Raw genomic sequence first — 6,266 nt, 5'->3', positions numbered from 1 at the left:
GTGAAGTAAGAGCGTATCAAGTATAAGTGAAGTAAAGTCGATCTCAAATACAAGCGAAGTAGAATCGTATCACTAAGTAAGAGGGTAAATAAGTATAAGCGTTATCAGGTATAAGTGACTTCAGGTATAAGCAAAAACATTACAGAGTAGGAGCATAAAATAAGTATAAGCGAAGCAGTGGTATCTAACAATTAAAAGTATTCATGAAAAACCCTTAAAGATTTTGTTACTAAGGAAAATCGCATTTGTATTCTTTGATAAAATAGGTGTGAAAATCTTTAGAAATCTTTGAGAATCTTTTATAAATCAGTTGAAATGAGTCTTTGATAAGCTATGAAAGTAAGAACTTGAACAATTTAAAAACCCTTTTTGAAAGCCATTTATAGTGTCCTACTCGGTAAAACAGTGTACAGTGGTAAAATCTTGTGCATGCGGGTTATCAATTACATGTGATTGATATGATAACTGGCATGTTTAACTTGTAATCCCCCCCTATGAAAACATTTAAAAGCATTAAAAAGGTTCATTCAGGGGTATGAACTCACCTGGTATAAGTAGGTCCGACGGTAGTGCCGTTTAGGCGTTCGGGGTCACACAAGGACTTGAACACACACAAGGACCTATTTTAACATATGATAACATATGTTCTCATACAATTAGCATATAATATACTAATAAAACAATTATACACACTCAAAGGAGTGGAAAACACTTTTGGTTGAGTGTTTGGGGTCCCGGGTAGCGTTTAAGGGTGCTAAGGGTCTCCTATCAGTTGTGGGACTTTGCTATGCTCAAGTATCAAGGGTGTAAAGGGGTTTAAAGCATCAATATGGACCAAACAAGGAGTTTACGGCCCAACCTAAGGGAGTTTACGGCCGTAAACTCCCAAGGTCAATTTCTTGGGGTTTTGATGCTTCTAGCTTGTTCCTTGATTTATTCTAAGCACTTTTCATCAAAGGCATGATTGGATTTGAGGCTTCTAAAGGTATTTTATAGGAGTTTACGGCCTAAGAACTCTCCCAAGGGAGTTTACGGCCGTAAACTCTCACCCTTAGTGATTTGTGAAGTTTCAAGCCTCTAATGCCTTTCTAGGATTTTCTTATGAAGTTTGATGCTATTATGGGTGATTAAAACCAACATTTGAGGGGGGTTTTGGGGAGTTTACGGCCTAGAAAATGCTTGGGCCGTAAACTCCAAGAAATGTCTCATTTTTCTTGTGTTTTAGCCTTTATTTCCATTCTAGAAATTTTAAGGTAAATGTCTAAGGCCATTAGGGGGGGCAAAATCACACTTTTGGGCATGATTTTAGGGAGTTTACGGCCTTGACCAAGTCTGGGCCGTAAACTCCTTTCTTAAATTCGTTTGGAGTGTTTTCAAGGGTCTAAACTCAAAGGAATAAGTCCCTAAAATATGTAATAAGCCCTAGGATGAGTTTGGTGCACATTTGGGACCATAACTTGTGGAGTTTACGGCCTAAGCATGTGCTTGGGCCGTAAACTCTTCTTTGAGTCCTAAATCCATGCATTTTAGTGTTTAAACACCCCTAGGCTATAACCCCTATTAGTTTCTAAGCTTATGGTCAAGTTTAAAGGCATATTTGGCACCTTTTTAGGGTTTACGGCCCTAGAATGTTCCTGGGCCGTAAACTCCTTATCCTATGCCTTCTTGGATGATTTTTGGGCTATAAACATAAATCAATACGCTTAGAATAAGTCAGGGTAAGCGGACTTACAATTTGGAAGCGTTTGGTTGCGAATTCGGGGCGAAAACGGGTCTAGAGAGAGGGTATAGAGAGAGAGAGTGTAAAAAGTCTCCAATGGACTCCACTCACCCATATATAGGTTTCACAGTCGGGGCTCAGTGGAATTTTACCCGATACTGCCGCTAAACGGGGCTTTTGGTCGCACCCGATTTAGTGGTCGTAATAATAAAACTTGACATTTTCTAAATGAATGAAAATGTGTGTCTTGTGTTTTTATTCCCTTTTATCACGACTTAACGACATGTTAAAGGTAACCAAATGGAATGTTTATTAAATTGATGCCCTCTATTTAACGGAACTTTTATACAGTGGAATATTCCGTTAACGGTAACGGGGAAATGTAACGGGACAACTTGGATTGTCACATCATCCCCCCGTTAGAGGGAATTTCGTCCCGAAATTCAAGTCTAGACAAGGAAGTAGGCATGAATGGCCAAGTAGAGATGAGGGAGTACTTCCTATACGGTTGCCCTCGCATTCCCAAGTGATCTCTAGTCTGTGTTTGTCCTTCCCACAGATCTTCACATACGGGATGCGCATTCCGTCTAGTGTAGCTAGCGGGTTCCGACTGGTGTATCTATGAAGTCAGGGTTCTCGATGGATTCTATCAAGATGAGTGAGGCACGAAGAGTGTTGTCGGATAATCGCATATCAAGTCTAAGAAGTGGATCGGTCGAATGTGAATCTTGTGGTATATCCGAAAGTAGTAGTGGTCTGAAAAGGATTGGACCAAATTTCCATGAGGATTCCCGAATGGTCCTACGCTCTAGGAAGGGTAGAGCCTTTCAGTACTTAGAACATAGTGTACTTCTATGGCAAGATCATCACTGGCGTGATCGCCATTCCGAAGTTCCTAACGTTCTCTCTCGTACTGGTAGTGTAGTCCTTCGGGTTGGTTCTTAGGAATCTCAAGTGGTCTTCAGTTTCATGCTTTCTTTCCACTGGATGATAGAGGCTTCCTAGATCGTCAAGTGGGTTGCGCGACTATGGTCATCGGTTTGCTATAGAGTGTCTATCTCCAGCTTGTGCAAAATGGACCTGCACTAACGACGCTTGAGATACGGAAACCCTGAGAATCGGGGAGATAGGGTTTCACCAGACGAGTGTTGGACTATCTCGCGAGGTAGTTCTACTATCTCTGCTTGAGATAGTATTCGGAGAACACCTATAGTCCAAGGAATCTCTAAGACTGTGGTTTATTCTAGCATGGAAAGTGCGTGCTCCGACGTAATCCCTCGACTAACACCAAGGCTGGTGTCGAGTCTATAATCTTTTCGGGATCCGTGTCATGAGATTTAACGCAACTACTTTCGCACTTAACCAAGTATTCTTGGCTGCGAAGGTTACCCTGTGGTTCTCGGTATTCTAGTCTTTACCTCGGGAAATATGATTCATCATCTACGAGGCGACGACGATTTTCCTCCTTGTGAGAGGGTGGAGGATGATAAGCACTACCTGCCTATAACTGGGTGGGCAAGGTGCAGGAGTAGTGCGAGCACCTACCGCAACTATTCTCCCAAAGGTTCTGAGTTTTCTCGGTCTAAGGCAAATCTAGTGGGCATAGGGTCTCTTCACTCGGAACTCTACTAGCTCAATCCGCAGTAGTTCTCTTGATTTTCTGCTCCTAAGTCATCGAATGGGGTGAAAGTGTTTTGCGAAGAGGTTCATGGTAGAACTCATGCGTGGCTTAACTGCCCATACTTGATGGATGCCAGCAGTACACCTGGTCATAGTGGCCAGCCTCATGAGTTCTATTCTCTGGGTTCACGAACCTTATGTGTGAGGTGAGGAGGGTCACCTAGGGAACTCAACGGAATATGCCTCGGATGGTTGTCATTTTCTGAGGTATTTGCAGTGCCTTTCACTTTGGTGTTCATTTGACTACGAGGGGTCGCTCGACGGCGTGGGGTACCCTCACTTGAGTACTTCGGAAGGTTTGAGATAAGAGGGACGGTTGACGAATTGCATTAGATGTGATTATTTGTGTTAGGTTCGGGTTCGGAGGAACCTTTATTTGCCGATATGGCCATGGAGAAAGCTCACAGCACTAAGAATGTACACATGGTTGCACGAAGTCAAACCGTGCTCAATAGAGTCGTCGAAGTTGGCTCACTTCGACATGATATAAAGTGAAGATCGATAGAGTCATGTGCCGAACAGGCACACAAGTTCTAGGCGCCTCGGGTTTCGTCCCATATATCGCTACCGCGGATACTTGGACCGATAGAGTCGACACGGAACTATAGAGAGTTCTAAGTGTTTCCGAATAGAGTATCTTTTCTTGAATGGATTCTCACGAGGCATTTCTATAATCGCCTCACATATACTAGTCATGTATATTTAAGGTGGGGAGGACTGTTGACTGAGCGACCCCGCCCTAAATCCACAACCAAACGAGGAACTGGAAATGAGGCGGCATTCGCTCACTCTAGGTCTATCCATCCTAAATATACATGGCCGTAACGTATATGTTTAGCCATTGTAGTTTTACCTAATGAATTTTTAAATTTTATAACAGTGCTGCGACTTTCACCTTACTAGAAAGAATTTATACTTGAATTAGTCTTTTATTGTTTTCTTAGCTTAGTTATCTGGGATCGAGAGACGTACCAAAAAATCCAACGAGTTTCTTTGCTGCTTCTTCCTAAGCAGTAGTGTCAGGCTCCTTCTGTGTCTTTGTCTTTCTCTTCAGTTGGACAGTCCCTCTTAGAGTGTCCCATTCTACCACATAGGTGGCAAACCATACGGGTCGCCACATTGGTGGTTGGTGTAATGAACTCAACCGGGGTTCTGCAGACACGAGCAGTATGCCCCAGCATGTGGCACCTAGCACAATAAAGTTCCCGGCAGGTACCATGATGATGGTAGCTGCACTTGCTGCAGTGGGGAAGGTCTCCTAGGTATGGTCTTCTTGAGGTCGGGAGGGAAGGATTTACAGGGGTATCGACTGCCTCAGCTCGTTTCCCTTCGGAAGGTCCTGGAGCCGAGGTACTTCCCTCCTCTATCTTGAATTTTCTCTTTAGCGGGTTAAGTGGAGGTTCTTGGGTGGCTGAGTGGGGAAGAGTGGGTTGCTGCCGTCCATTGCCAGAATTAGAAATCCCGACAGGGCCCTTGCTAACATTGGCGTTGTTAGCATTCAGGTGAGCCATGACAGCTGCTACGGCTGCTGAGACTGCAGCTTGGAACGTAGCTTCATCGAATAAGAGGGCAGGTTTCTTGCTTGCGGATTGGTTTCTTCGGTGGCATGGTTTTTCCTACACGGAGAGGAATACAAGGTAATGAGAGATGATGGTTAACCCTGGACATTTCTGTCCTGAACTCATTAGGCATAAATTTTTCCCGTGCCTCGGGTACTAGTTGTTTGAACGTTGACCTACATCCCTATGATGTAGTCCTGGAAATCAAGGTAAGAGTATGAGTATCGGAAAAAGGCCATAAGATGCGAGTCGTTCCTACTAAGTTACTTTTATGCATGGAAAGGTTTCACTCTCCGGCCTGGAGAGAATTGAGAACGGTTCGGAACGAAATCGTGGAAAGGGAAACTCACAAGGGCAGATGGCTAAAATTTTCTCAATAGAGATGCGGGGATCCGCCCTAATCGCGTATCTGGCAACGGGAAACGACGATTTACCTAACACATAGCGTGAGTAGTGTAACCACTAACTCACTAAACTGCATCATTTTTAAGGGTGAATTATCGTGACGAATACGAGGAAAAGACAATTCCCGGGTTCTATGTACTAGCTCCCTCGGTCTGCCTCGTATCTTTGGCTGGAATCGGCGTTGGCTTCCTTCGGGTAGTTTCCTAGGGTTCTCTTCTTGTATGGACATATCGAATTTCTACTCCGCCTTCCTTCTGATTCCAACTATGGGTGTCATCACTTCATGATGGATGACTAGGAATCTCCGAAGTTTAGGCGAATCTCTCACCACTTTCCCTAAGAGAATATGGGCACTTGGTGTATTCAATAGTCCCGACCCGGTTCATTCACTTCCGAACAGGAAATCTTCTCAATGAATCTCCTCGGGGTCGAAATCAACTCTTCTGTCAAGCACTGAAGTGGATAGGGTTTTTCTACAGGGTTCGCGCGAGAATGGAAATGTCTAAAGAATCCTAAGGGATTATTAACATTTCACTGTATGATCCATATCGAGTCCTGCTACGATTACACAGGGTATACAAATCCTATATAGCTTAGATCCGATAGGCCTTCGAATATGTGATACTACTCTAGGACCACATCCCAACGAGGAAAAGGAAACAGAGCGAAACCACACCTTCTTAGCCTATGGGGTCTTTATTATATAAGATCTTGGAAGTACACCCTCTGTAGTTGTAGGTATATCGATAAGGGTCTTTTTAATTATTCACGCAAGGTTGTTTATAGATTCTAAAATACCCCCATGGTATTTTAATTCTTGATTGAGTCTTATCTTCTGATTATGATTCTGGGATTAGTGTGGATCTTTTAGCGTTCTAAAATACTCCTATAGTATTTTAACT

Source organism: Lactuca serriola, chromosome 6, assembly GCF_051521515.1.
Source record: "Lactuca serriola cultivar US96UC23 chromosome 6, Lser_US96UC23_V15, whole genome shotgun sequence".
In the NCBI taxonomy this organism is placed as follows: Eukaryota; Viridiplantae; Streptophyta; class Magnoliopsida; order Asterales; family Asteraceae; genus Lactuca; species Lactuca serriola.
This window is presented reverse-complemented; position numbering follows the sequence as displayed.